The 14402-nt window shown below is 47.9% G+C and overlaps 1 long non-coding RNA gene across 1 annotated transcript in view; it reads right to left on the bottom strand.

The window, feature by feature from the left end:
* Positions 1–14146, bottom strand: part of LOC123464599 — a 28027-nt gene extending 13881 nt beyond the window's left edge. The window contains exon 1 of the long non-coding RNA XR_006639614.1: positions 13501–14146. This is a non-coding gene — a long non-coding RNA (uncharacterized LOC123464599). The remainder of the gene's footprint in view (positions 1–13500) is intronic.
* Between the last annotated feature and the right edge of the window lie 256 nt (positions 14147–14402).

Below are 14402 nucleotides of genomic sequence, written 5' to 3'. Positions count from 1 at the left end.
AACATTTTTCACACATGGTTTCCACACCCTTTCCTAAAACTGGATACAAGAATTTTCAATATTAAGGGGAAATTTTTGTTTTTCTTTTGAATTTGAATCTACTTAAGACCATGTGGTTTCTAACATGAAAATCAGACTCAGTCTTTTGTTATTGCTGTTGTTGGGGGTGGGGGCTGAGAGAAAAGGCTGAAATGACTTCTTAGATGTTGAAGAGCCCTAATAAAACAATTTGATGAGCCAAGTGTAAATGCGTGGGAAACACATGGATTGCATTTTCTGTACAATACACAGGGGCTCCCTCATCAGGGGGAAACACTCGGCCAGGGCCTGAGCACAAAACGTCTGAAGGGCTGGGGGACTTAATGATATGTGACTGGCCCAGGTTCGCTGAGCTGAGGTATAACACTAAGGCTCTCTCTGCAAGCACTTATCTGACTTCCCTGGGAAAGGGTCAGTTGTTGGAACAATGCAAAGTGATTACATATAAGGAAAGCTTGAGCAAATTTAGGACCTGACTTGTAAGAGAATAGGAAAAAAGTATTAGTCACTTAGTCATGTCTGACTCTTTGAGATCCCGTGGACTGTAGCCCACTAGGCTCCTCAGTCCATGGGATTCTCTAGGCAAGACTGCTGGAGTGGGTTGCCATGCTCTCCTCCAGTAGACTCTTTGATGTAAATTACGGAGAGAGATAACCCCTTAATCAAAAATGGACAGATTCTACCCTAAATGACTGGTTCCCTCTGAGTTTTTGAAAGGGATGAAATCTTTAAAATGTAGGCAGAGAAAAAGCAGTTTATGGTGAAAGCTAGTCACCTCGACTTCATGGATATGTGTGTCCTTTCACTTGTTTCAAAAGGGATTTGAGCACGGCCCTCGTGTCACCAGAAAGTCCACCTTAGCAGGATCACCTTGTAGACAAGTGGTTAGCACAGGTTCTGAGAACCTGTCATACGTGTTTCGATGTGCATGGCCAAGTTTAGTCACATAAACGTGACTCTGTAGGACTGCAGGAGTTCTTTAAAGCAGCCAGTCTCACATAGGACAGCACAGGGCTTACCTCACAGCACTGAAAAGCATGGAAGAGTCATCACTGGTTGTGAGGCTAAAGGAGGCGATGCCAGCGGGAGAGGGAGGCACCCTACTGACCCTGCCATGAGCAGAACGCCTGCCCTCGGCTCTCCGTCTTCGCAGCACCTGATCTCCGTTCACTCTTGCTGGCTAGGTGCTTCTTCATGCTATAGGCCCACTAACTCGGTGCTTTCCTTCCCTCCCTGCCAGGAGCTGATCTCTGGCTTGTAGACTGTCATTCTGAGAACCAGTCTTTATGGGAAAGACTTTGAGTTTTCCTAACAACTCGGTGATCTGGAATGTTCCATTGTCTGGTCAACAGTGAGTATGGGGCCTGCAATCCAAACAAGCTCTGGACGACTTCATGGGAATCTGGGCTTCAAACTTATCTCTTGCTGAAGTTAAAAGCACGAGTCGTCTTCACACACGATGCTGCTGTCGATACCCTGTGAAGACTGGGACACAGGAAACCCAGTGGGGCGTTTCGTTCTGAGAGGTGTTTGGATCCTACGCCCAGAGGGGAAGGCAAACTGATCTTCAACATTCACATTTAGAGAAACAGCTGAGAAGAGGTCCGTGCCGTCTTTTCTTCTAATCTAGTTATTAAAGTTTCATTTTTGTAAGCTCAAGTCACCATGGTTGGCCATTTACTTTAAAATTCAGGCCTCTCGTTAGACTAGTGTGAAATGAAAGAAATGCAATCTGACATGTCAAAATAGTTCTTAAATTAATAGGATTAATTATATATAGATTAGGTGTTATATTACTATAAATCAAATCTAAATTATACACTAAACACATGGCTTTATGAATATCTGGCAATGTTTTTAAAGCACTGATATTTGACCTCAGGTATGATGCTTATACTTTCTTTTCATGTCAAATTTGGGATGAACATTAAAAAAAATCTTTGGCCCATATAAGCATTCCAAATATGGCCGTTATCCAAGTCTCCTCTGAAAATGCAGAAAATTAGAAATCTGGGATGTTTTATAAGAGTTCTAGCAGTTTCTGTTTCTAGTTAAGAAGTGAGTGGCAAGGGACTGGTCTCGTGATGTTCTTCTCCTGCTTCTGGTTCACTCGCTGATGGGTCCAGAAGGGCCGGAAGGCTCACGGAGGCATTTAGAAGCTTAAAAGCCAGCTTGGCCCAGACCAGTAGACGCCCCTGTGCTGGTGGATGGGGTGCGAGAGGCTCACTGGGGCGGCGGCGTCGCCCAGCAGTCTGTCATCTACCCTGCATCCATTCCGTTCCCTTCCTGGTGTATCAGGATTCTTGCCAACTTCAGGGAAGGTTTCTGCCTCAGAGCAGCCACTGGGACTAAAACACTTCTCCAGGCAGTCCCAGTCGATCCATCTGCATGCCTCTTGCTTGGTGCCACAGCTGACCGCAGCTGTTTTGCCTGGGGGCCAGCTTTCCCAGTGGCCCATTAAGCGTCCTGATGACGAGCCCTGCACACAGCGGTGCTCAGTCTGCACAGCGGGAAGATTCCCTCATCCTTCCTTTCAGGACTTTTGAGTGAGAGAATGCAGCACAGAAGAGACGTACGGAAGACAATGAGCAGAAACCATTCAGGGACAGACCCAGAGGGAATCAGAAGCACAGGCTGACATCAGAGACAGCTGGCCAGAGGAGGAGAACAGAGACAAAACACGCACGGACAGTCACACGGCGCAACGCTCGATTGAGGCCAAGTGTCTGCTTCCGAGGCACTGTCCACTGGAGTCCCTGTGCTTATTGAACATCTACCACGTGCAAGATGCGGTGCCAGGACTGTCCCAGGGACACTGATGTGTGTCGGATGAGGCCTTGGAAGTGCGGATGCAGAAGCAGGGGCAGTGAGGTGGAGAGAGAGACCCAGGCCGCAGGTGAGGTTAAGGAGCAAGGCTGCGTCTCCCACCGTTCACACCCAGGCTCTGATCTGCAGCCCTCATGGGAATCACATTACCTCATTCGCTTTAGCCAAGCTATTCAGAGGATTTGTACGCACTTTCATACAGTTTATCTAGGTGTAACTCACATGTCATCACAATGGTCCAATTACAGTATACAATTCAAGGCTCTTCATTACATTCAAAGAGTTGTGTGACCGTTTTAGTCAATTTTAGACCATCATCATCATTACCAGAAGCCCCAGAGTCTGTAGCTGTGGTCCCCCTCTCTGATTCCCCTTTCTGCAGGCCAAAACAACCACTAAACCTTTGTTTAATTGCCCAGCTAGACCCTCTAGCATGAAACAGCTATGCAGCAGACATACCTGTCTCGGTCCTGGTCTTCAGGAGAAAGCACCCGGACTTCCACCAGCAGGTAAACTGTTGCCTGTGAGGCTTGCACGGCCGCCCCTTATGAAGCTGAGGTTTTTTTTCACACAATTCCCTGTTTTTTGAGGGTTTGTTTTTTAAGTCATGAAAGAGTGTTGGATTTTTGTCTAAGGCTTTTTCTGCGCCTATTGCCGTGATCATGTGGGGTGTTGTTTTTCTTATTCTATTGATATGATGTATTACATTAATTAACTTTCAGAGGTTGAACTAACCTTGTATTCCTGGAGTTGATCCTACTTGGTCATGGTATATAGTTCTTATATATTGCTGAATTCAACTTTCTAGTACTTTTTATGTGTATTCTTGCACCCATATTCATAAGGAATATTGACCAGTAGCTTTCTTTTGTGTGATGTCTTTGTCTGGTTTTGATTTCAGGGTAATATTGGCCTTAGGTAAAACCAGGGCACTGCTCTCTCCTCTTTATATTTTGGAGGAGTTTGTGTCAACTTTTCTTTAAATGTTCAGTACAAGCCAGCGGTGAGGCCTCTGAGCCTGGGCTTTTCTTACTGGTTAGTTTTTATTACTATTAATTTAATCTCTTTGTTATAAGATTATTCAGATTTTCTATTTCCTCTTGAATAAGTTTTCTCAATTTTTTGTCTCTATAGATATTTGTCCATTTCATGTAAGTTATCTGATTTTTATGTATCACATGTTCACAGCCTCCCCTTGTTATTCCTTTTATTTCTGTACGATTGCTAGAAATGTTACCTCATTCATTCATGATTTTAGTAATTTAAGATATCTTTCTTTTTTTCTTAGTGTAGCTATAGGTTTGTTGATTTTGTTAAATTTTTTTAACCTCAAACTTTTGGTTTTATTGATTTTTCTCTATTGTTTTCTATTATCTATTTTGTTTATTTCCACCCTGATCTTTGTCATTTCTTAGTTTTGTGTGTTTTAGGGTTGCTGCTGCTGCTGCTGCTGTGTTGCTTCAGTCGTGTCGGATGCTGTGCGACCCCATAGACGGCAGCCCACCAGGCTCCCCCGTCCCTGGGATTCTCCAGGCAAGAACACTGGGGTGGGTTGCCATTTCCTTCTCCAATGCAGGAAAGTGAGAAGTGAAAGTGAAGTCGCTCAGTTGTGTCCAACTCTAGCGACCCCATGAGCTGCAGCCCACCAGGCTCCTCCGTCCATGGGACTCTCCAAGCAAAAGTACTGGAGTGGGGTGCCATTGCCTTCTCCGGTTTTAGGGTTAGTTCACTGTATTTTGTCCAGTGTCCTGTGGTGTAAGTCTTCTGTGTGTTCTAGGGTTAGTTCACTGAGTGAAAATCATGGCATCCGGTCCCATCACTTCATGGCAAATAGATGGTGAAACAATGGAAACAGTGGCAGACTTTATTTTCTTGGGCTCCAAAATCACTGCAGCTGGTGACTACAGCCATGAAATTTAAAGACACTTGCTCCTTGGAAGAAATCTATGACCAACCCAGACAACATATTGAAAAGCAGAGACATTACTTTACTGACAAAGGTCCATCTAGTCAAAGCTATGGTTTTTCCAGTAGTCATGTATGGATGTGAGAGTTGGAACATAAAGAAAGCTGAGTACTGAATAATTAATGCTTTTGAACTGTAGTGTTGCAGAAGACTCGTAAGAGTCCCTCGGACTGCAATGAGATCCAACCAGTCAATCCTAAAGGAAATCAGTCCTGAATATTCATTGAAAAGACTGATGCTGAAGCTGAAACTGCAATACTTTGGCCACCTGATGTGAAGAACTGACTCATTTGAAAAAACCCTGTTTCTGGGAAAGATTGAAGGCAGGAGGAGAAGGGGACTACAGAAGATGAGATGATTGGATGGTATCACTGACTCAATGGACATGAGTTTGAGAAAGCTCCAGGAGTTGGTGATGGACAGGGAAGCCTGGCATGCTGCAGTCCATGGGGTTGCAAATAGTCAGACACAACTGAGCAATTGAACTGAACTGAACTGATCAAGCTCTTAATTCCATTTAAATTCATCTCTTAGTGATTTTGGGGGCTTCCCTGGTGGCTCAGATGGTAAAGAATCTGTCTACAATTCAGAAGACCCAGGTTCAACCCCTGGGTGGGGAAGATCCCCTGGAGAAGGGAGTGGCACCCCACTCCAGTATTTTTGCCTGGAAAATCCTATGGGCAGAGGAGCTCAGTGGGCTACAGTCCATGGGGTCACAAAGAGCTGGATATGACTTAGCCACTGACACTTTCTTTTCTCACTGTATTTTGTCTGGTATCCTGTCGTGGAAGGATAATGGCTCTGAATTTCCCCAGGTGCCCTGCTTTTGCCGAGTCCCACAAGCTCTGAGATGTTGCTTCTTCACACTTACTATATGCCGGGGACATGGTCGCTCCAGGAGCATGTTCCGTGCGCACTTGAGAAGAATGTACATTCATTCTGTTGCTGCTGGGTCACATGTTCCTTGGATGTCTGTTAGATCTAGTTGGTTAATAGTGCTGTTCAAGGATTCTGCTTTGTCTATTAATCTTCTGCCTTGTTGTTCTGTCTATATTAAAAAGTGAAGTATTGAAGTTTCCAACTATTACTGTTGAATTGTCTATCCCTCCCTTCAGTTTTGTCAGTTCTTACTTCATGTATTTTGGAGCTCCATCCATTGATCTTAAAAACTATCATGATGTGCATGAATTTGGACTACTATGAGCCACATTCATATTGTTAACTTGAAATATTCCACATCTCTACAATTCAGGGCTCGCTGGGTTGCTTTGGAGCAGGAAGTGTACCTTCAGGAATTACTGATGTGGGTTATCTGACCTTGGTTGTTGCAACATGCATCCATTGCCTACGTTCTGTTTTCTTGTTTTATCTGAAACACATTATATATGCTTCATGTGGAGGCTTTTACACCAACTGTGTTTTATGGCTGTTCTCAGAGTTGTTTGTATTGCTTCCAATAGTTCAGTGGATCTATGACTAAATGAGACTCTTAAAAGGTGAAGTTTTTGTTTTGTATTCTGATTACAGGCTTCTCGGGTGGCTCAGTGGTAAAGAATCCACGTGTCAATGCAGGAGATGCAGGTTCAGTCCCTGGGTAGGGGAGATCCCCTGACCAAAGGAAAGGCAACTCACTTCAGGAATCTTGCTCGGAAATCCCATGGACAGAGGAACCTGGAGTCAGAACAACTTAGAGGCTAGGCCGCCGCCACCACCATCCTGATGACGATGGAGGGCACACACGTTGGCTCACAGGCTGAAGGTTACAGAGCTGCACGTGACAGAAAATTTCAAGAGAGGACTTTGAACAGAATGTCTGTTAGCTCATATTAACGTTCTGCCAGAAAAGCACAGGTCTTTTTCGTGTATGAGTCTGTAAACTCTAAAACTGCAAAGCTAATAAACAACCGTGAAACGGTGAAGGGCTTATGAAGCACTAAACAAGTATCAACTTTATTTAATGCAGCTTGGGTTATAGCTTTAGAACAGGTGTTTTTAAGAGCATGAATTAATGGCCCAAAACACAATTCTCCAAAACAAATAGAAAAGAAAAAAAAAGCAGGATTGTCGGGGAAAGAGGGCCTCTCCTGGTGATCCCATCTTCAGGGTCAGACAGCCTCTCCTGGTTCCCTTTCCCATCATCACCACGGGACCACAAGGAAGGGTTTTCTGCAGGAACTGTTGGGGCTGACTTGCTGTCCTCCCCAGGGCTGGTGTCCTGTTCCACCAGCCTCCTGGCCTGTTTAATCTCCCCTTCCCCTGCCGCCAGCCCCCATCCTCACGCCCTGGTGGGTCTCCCTGTCCTGAGTGTGGCTGAACCGGGAGCCATGCTTTTCACAGACAGAACGTGAGGTGGTGGCTGTGTCCTGGCTCTGCAGCTGTGCTCACGTGCTCCCTCCAACAGAACAGCCACTGTGGGGGCCTATCCTGGGAGAGGCCCACAGGCCAGGAGTTGATGGCAGGTTCCAGGCCATAGTCCTGGATGTACAAAGCCCTCAAATGACCATGTGGGCGAGCTTGGGGCCAGAGCTGACCCGGGCCCACCCAGACACACCCCGGGGACCATGGTCCCAGGCTCCACACTGATTAGGGCTTTGTGAGAAACCCACATAATGAGAAACGCTGGGCTGGATGAAGCACAAGCTGGAATCAAGATTGCCAGGGGAAATATCAATAACCTCAGATATGCAGATGACACCACCCTTATGGCAGAAAGCGAAGAGGAACTGAAGAGCCTCTTGATGAAAGTGAAAGAGGAGAGTGAAAAAGTTGGCTTAAAGCTCAACATTCAGAAAACTAAGATCATGGCATCTGGCCCCGTCACTTCATGGGAAACAGATAGGGAAACAGTGGAAACAGTGTCAGACTTTATTTTTTGGGGCTCCAAAATTACTGCAGATGGTGATTGCAGCCATGAAATTAAAAGACGCTTACTCCTTGGAAGGAAAGTTATGACCAACCTGGACAGCATATTAAAAAGCAGAGACATTACTTTGCCAACAAAGTTTCGTCTAGTCAAGGCTATGGTTTTTCCAGTGGTCATGTATGGATGTGAAAGTTGGACTGTGAAGAAAGCTGAGCACCGAAGAATTGATGCTTTTGAACTGTGGTGTTGCAGAAGACTCTTGAGAGTCCCTTAGACTGAAAGGAGATCCAACCAGTTCATCCTAAAGGAGATCAGTCCTGGGTGTTCATTGGAAGGACTGATGTTGAAGCTGAAACCAATACTTTGGCCACCTGACGTGAAGAGCTGACTCATTCGAAAAGACTCTGATGCTGGGAAAGATTGAGGGCAGGAGGAGAAGGGGACAACTGAGGATGAGATGGTTGGATGGCATCACCGACTCAATGGACATCAGTTTGGGTGGACTCCAGGAATTGGTGATGGACAGGGAGGCCTGGCGTACTGCAGCTCATGAGGTTGCAAAGAGTCAGACATGACTGAGCGACTGAACTGAACTGAACTGAACGGAGAAACCCACACGGAGCGTCCACACCCATGGAAGCTGTGAGAGCATAAATGGAGCTTCAGACTGCTGTGCTTTGGGGTGGTTTCCAGGCCTCAGCTTCCAGGAGGTCCTCCCCCTGCTCCCCAAGACTTCACCTCTCTGCTTCTCCAAGGCAGGCCCTTCTCACATCCTTTCTTAACGCTTCAGCTGCGCTTTTATCAACATGCTGTTGTTTTCCTTACGCGTGCCTTGACTCACTCTTGTCTGTTTCCATCTGATTTCTTACTGTGCCGTCAGTGTCTGGCTACTGTACAGGTTCAGTAAATACTAATTGCACGAGTGAATGAACGGGTAGAAGACTCCCAAACTCACCGTCTTACAAAGTTAGATCTCTGTGAAAGGGTGGACGTTTAGTCAGAATTATGATTCACCACAATTGCACTCATCTCACACGCTAGTAAAGTAATGCTCAAAATTCTCCAAGCCAGGCTTCAGCAATATGTGAATTGTGAACTTCCTGATGTTCAAGCTGGTTTTAGAAAAGGCAGAAGAACCAGAGATCAAATTGCCAACATCCGCTGGATCATGGAAAACGTAAGAGAGTTCCAGAAAAACATCTATTTCTGCTTTATTGACTATGCCAAAGCCTTTGACTGTGTGGATCACAATAAACTGTGGAAAATTCTGAAAGAGATGGGAATACCAGACCACCTGATCTGCCTCTTGAGAAATTTGTATGCAGGTCGGGAAGCAACAGTTAGAACTGGACATGGAACAACAGACTGGTTCCAAATAGGAAAAGGAGTTCGTCAAGGCTGCATGTTGTCACCCTGTTTATTTAACTTATCTGCAGAGTACATCATGAGAAACGCTGGACTGGAAGAAACATAAGCTGGAATCAAGATTGCCAGGAGAAATATCAATAACCTCAGATATGCAGATGACACCACCCTTATGGCAGAAAGTGAAGAGGAACTAAAGAGCCTCTTGATGAAAGTGAAAGAGGAGAGTGAAAAAGTTGGCTTAAAGCTCAACATTCAGAAAACGAAGATCATGGCATCTGGTCCCACCACTTCATGAGAAATAGATGGGGAAGCAGTGGAAACAGTGTCAGACTTTATTTTTCTGGGCTCCAAGATCACTGCAGATGGTGATTGCAGCCATGAAATTAAAAGACGCTTACTCCTTGGAAGGAAAGTTATGACCAACCTAGATAGCATATTGAAAAGCAGAGACATTACTTTGCCAACAAAGGTTCGTCTAGTCAAGGCTATGGTTTTTCCTGTGGTCATGTATGGATGTGAGAGTTGGACTGTGAAGAAGGCTGAGCACTGAAGAATTGATGCTTTTGAACTGTGGTGTTGGAGAAGAGTCTTGAGAGTCCCTTGGACTGCAAGGAGATCCAGCCAGTCCATTCTGAAGGAGATCAGCCCTGGGATTTCTTTGGAAGCAATGATTCTAAAGCTGAAACTCCAGTACTTTGGCCACTTCATTGGAAGAGTTGACTCATTGGAAGACTCTGATGCTGGGAGGGATTGGGGGCAGGAGGAGAAGGGGACGACAGAGGATGAGATGGCTGGATGGCATCACTGACTCGATGGACGTGAGTCTGGGTGAACTCCGGGAGTTGGTGATGGACAGGGAGGCCTGGCGTGCTGCGATTCATGGGGTCGCAAAGAGTCGGACACGACTTAGGGACTGATCTGATCTGATCTCTGATGATTCAGAGGAGCCTGGATTACAGGAGAGGCTTCAGCCAGGAGGCCAGTGTTGGGAGTGATGACGGAGCAGCCCTGAGGCAGTTCAGAGCTGGGGGCTGGCCGCAACCACCCCCCCAAAGGCTGATGTTTGTCACACGTGGCTGGAGTCCTTCCATACCTGTGCGTTCCTGCAGACACAGGGAACCAGGGAAGGACAACCCATTCTTTCCTCTTGACTTAACTTCCATTGTCAGACAGTTTCGTGACTTGTCAGGAGGCACATGACAAGCGACAAAGTGACAAACACGCGTGCGTGTGCGTGCTCTGCATCTTCCCGGCGTGCGTGTACGTGCTCCGCGTCTTCCCGGCGTGCGTGTACGTGCTCCGCTTCTTCCCGGCAACTTCGGAGCCCTTCGGTGGAGACGTGCAGGTCTAAACAGCAGGTAGACTTTAGAATCACACGGGGGACCCTGGAGGGTCTGAACCAGCCATCCTGCTTTAGATGATTCTTATTCTGAACGTCATTTCAGAGTCCACTTTGCGTTGCTCTTCTACAAACTTGCGATTGAGAGGAAATTCTATTTTTAGACCACAGCAGGAGCTGAAGCTAAAACTGCAGTGCTTTGGCCACCTGATGGGAACAACTGACTCATTGGAAAAGACCCTGATGCAGGGAAAGATTGAAGGTGGGAGGAGAAGGGGACGACAGAGGATGAGATGGCTGGATGGCATCACCGACTCAATGGACATGAGTTTGGGTGAACTCCGAGAGTTGGTGATGGACAGGGAGGGCTGGTGTACTGCAATTCATGGGGTCGCAGAGTCGGACACGACTGAGTGACTGAACTGAACTGAGAAGGAGTGGAGTTGGTTGACAACCCAGGCAGGGAGGGTTAAGATTTCCCACCGAGCAGGATCACAGACATCCCGCGAGATAGGTCTGGTGAGAGCTCCAACGTCTTCCTGCACCAAGAGGCCTCAGGTTCACAGCTCAGTATCATCCGACAAAACCCTCATTTTTCAACAGACACCCCCTTTGTTATGATCAACACTGAAGTCTCCATCCGTTAACCTGGAAAATCGCTAAAACGGTACACATGAAAATTTGGTAGAGTTTTTGGTACTAAATCATCAGCAGCTAGGACTTTGTTTCTCATGCAGTAAGAATTCTTTTCATTTTTTGGTTTTCCTCAACACTTCTATTTCTCCTTCTTAAAACTAAAATATGTTACCAAGAAAAGTTTCTGCTTTCCTCGTTCTTACTGATTATTGACGCAATGAGAGACTTCTAGAGATTTCTGCCTTTAATGGTTAGGTTTTGCCTGGAAAGCCTTGTCTGTCTGAGAGGGTCTTCCAGCCCGAGTTCTATCTTACACAGGCTTGCGGTTTTAGAATAAAGTGAAATAAATGAGAGCATCTCCAGAAAGCAACACTGAAGAATTAAAGCCTCTGTGTGGATTAGTCGTCATCTCAGTTTATGAGCCTTTCCCAGAAAATTGAATGTGGTGACAGGGTGAGAGAAGTAACACCACACGCACCTCCAGGGTCTTAAATTACCCGGAGAAAGAGGCTCACCCCGGCCGAGAGCACAGGGCGAGAGCCGCGGCTGAATCGAAGGATTTAGGGGCTGGAGACGGAGCTGCCAAGCCAAAGTCTGTGCAGAGCCGCGCGGCCGGCCGGGCAGCGGTCAGCAGACAGAGCCGCTCTGTGTCTCCGCTGGCAGCACACCTGCGGCGGGGCTGGGCGCCGCCCTTCTCTGACCCCAGGTACCCTGGCAGGGCAGCCGCCGGCGGCCCCGAGAGCCCCGAGGTTCCGTCGGGATCCGACTTCTGTCTCAGGCACGAGTGCAGCAGCAGGGGCGTGGCGCCGCGGATTCTCCGGGCTCCTGGAGCAAAAGGCTGGCCGGGGGAGACTGGTGGAGTGCGGGCCTGGGTGCCGGCCGTGTCCATTTTCTTGGAAGAAGCCGCGGGGATTTGGAAGCAGCGTTTGGGCTCCTGCTGAGTTGCACATGGCAGGATAAACATGGCCCTGAAAGAGTCTATTAGGGATAATTAATCATTTTCGCCCGAGATGGATTCTGGAAGGGCTCCTATACCTTCACTGCAGGAGGAATTTCTAAATGCCTCGCAGAGGCACCATGCTTTTTTTTTTTTTTTTTTAAACCATTTAACAAGGCCTGCTTCTTCAGAAAGCATTTTCTATCTAAATGCACTGATGTCTGGACCTCAAGAAATGATTTAAATGTTTTTCTCAAAAACAAGGCCAGCATTTTTCAATGCAACTGTTTTCGGGCAGAACACACTGTGCTTTTTGTGGACTGGGTCTTGATACTTACAGAGATTTTAAAAGAAAATATTTGGGCTGTGGTTTAAGAATCAAACAGTCTTAAGTATGTCAATAACGAGAGGCTGGAACTCTTCCTAAAAAAATATATACTGACTCCCGAGTGCAGGGCCAGCGCCTGGAAGCCAGGCTGTGCCAAGGGCCGGCACTCTCACCCTGCTCTGCTGCACAGGCGGCCGGAGGGGTGGGCACGGGTGGCCTGGTCCATCGCGTGGCACCATCCCCAGAGCGCCGACGCGGCCCTAAGGAGAGCATCACCCTGATTCAGCTCCGTGTCGTCCGCGGAGTGAGCTCTGCCATTTCAGACTCTTCTTGCAGGGTGCTGAAAGTTGCTCGGTCGTGTCCGACTCTTTGCAAACCCATGGACTCATCCATGGAATTCTCCAGGCCAGGATACTGGAGTGGGTAGCCTTTCCCTTCTCCAGGGGATCTTCCCAACCCAGGGATTGAACCGAGGTCTCCCGCACTGCAGGCAGATTCTTTACCAGCTGAGCCACCAGGGAAGCCCTCCGCAGAGTGCATGTGGGTTAAGACACCTTGCTATCTGAGAGGGACGACTCATTTTTCCTCCTAACCTGGTGGCCAAAACTGATAGATCCCTCTGCTGCATCACCTCTCATGGGAGCCAGGCTGGCTGGTCTGGCCTCCTGCATACGGGGCTGGGCCCGCGGCCAGCTGGTGGAATCGGCGATCTGACTTGGCTCCCCCGGGCCTCCCTTTTGTAAAGCGGCTTGCACAAGGGTCAACCCCAGCTGCTGCTGGCCTTCTGGGTCTGGGGGGAGGGGCAGGCACCGGACCTGCAAACCTGCAGTATCTTCAGTTTAATCAGCATGCGGTGATTCAGACAGATCCACACACAACATTCCCACAAAACCGGGTTCTCCCACAAAGAGGGACTTGGTGGCGGTCGGCGGCCCTCACCGGTGTCCAGGAGGGGGGTGTTTGGGGAAGTTTGGGGTCAGCTCGTGAGGGCAGGACCCTCATTGCAGGAACAGCCTAGAGGTTAGGATGCTCAGGCCACAGATTTGTTATAAAAGACACCTCGTCTTGTTAATCTTCATAACTTAATTTTGAACCCTGGTTTCAGGATGGGTGAAATGAGATCTGAGTTTAGGGAGGGCACCTGTGATCTCCACAGGACGGGCCTGCTCACGAGGTGTCAGGAGGGGGAGGTACCCACCTGGCCGGGGTGTCACCGTGGGCCTGCCATGTCTGCAAAGATGGCCTCGCTCCTGCTCAGCCTTGGGTCCAGCAAGCCTGCTCCGGTTCCGTCTCCAGACTCTTCAGTCCGCTCAGGACTCCAGTTCCTTCATCAGAACATGGGCACTCGGAGAGGCTGGGCCAGGGTCCCAGAGCCCTGCGTAGGGACATGCATCGGCACACAGTTCTGGGTTTCCCTTCTTGCCCTCCCATTCTCAGGAAACCTTAGCAAGTCAAGGCACAGACACAACTGTTCTGACTCTTCTTTATCTTTTGAGTCTTGCTTTCAGGATACAGATTTGAAATTCAAAGGTCAGGGCTTGGCACATTTCCTTGTTAGGCTTGCTTCAAGAAAGGAACATGTGCTGGGGGGTTGAGAGGAGGTGGGGTGCAGAGGAGATGCGTCGAGATGGATTTACCGGGGGGCCCACACCTGGGTTCACAGATTCACGTCTGGGATAGATGTGAGCAACGGTTACACGCACCCTGCAAGGACAAAGAGCCTCATTCACGATTCTCATGTGAGCAGAGCCTCCGAGGCCAACAGCGGGGCAGGAAACCCAGGAAGCCAGGCCCTGGGACAGCAGCAACTCCAGGAAGGCCACAAGCAGCTTGACTCAGCTCTGCTCCCCTGGGGTCGTCACGACCCGCTGGGTGAAGCCGGGCCTCACAGAGAAGAACTGACCCCGTTCAGCCCAGGGCAAAGGGCAGAAAGGTGGGAGTCCCCTTGTTCCGCGACAAATTGAGATAATCATGCAAACACCCGCTGTGCTTAGCCTTGCCCTGATACAGCGGTTGTTTTGGAACATATAATCGGCCAAATGACTCAATTTTCCACTTCAGCTTTATTTGTAGATAGATTTTAAGATAGGTTTCCAGTTT

Source organism: Bubalus bubalis, chromosome 10 (genome assembly GCF_019923935.1).
Source record: "Bubalus bubalis isolate 160015118507 breed Murrah chromosome 10, NDDB_SH_1, whole genome shotgun sequence".
Classification (NCBI taxonomy): domain Eukaryota; kingdom Metazoa; phylum Chordata; class Mammalia; order Artiodactyla; family Bovidae; genus Bubalus; species Bubalus bubalis.
This window is presented reverse-complemented; position numbering and strand designations above follow the sequence as displayed.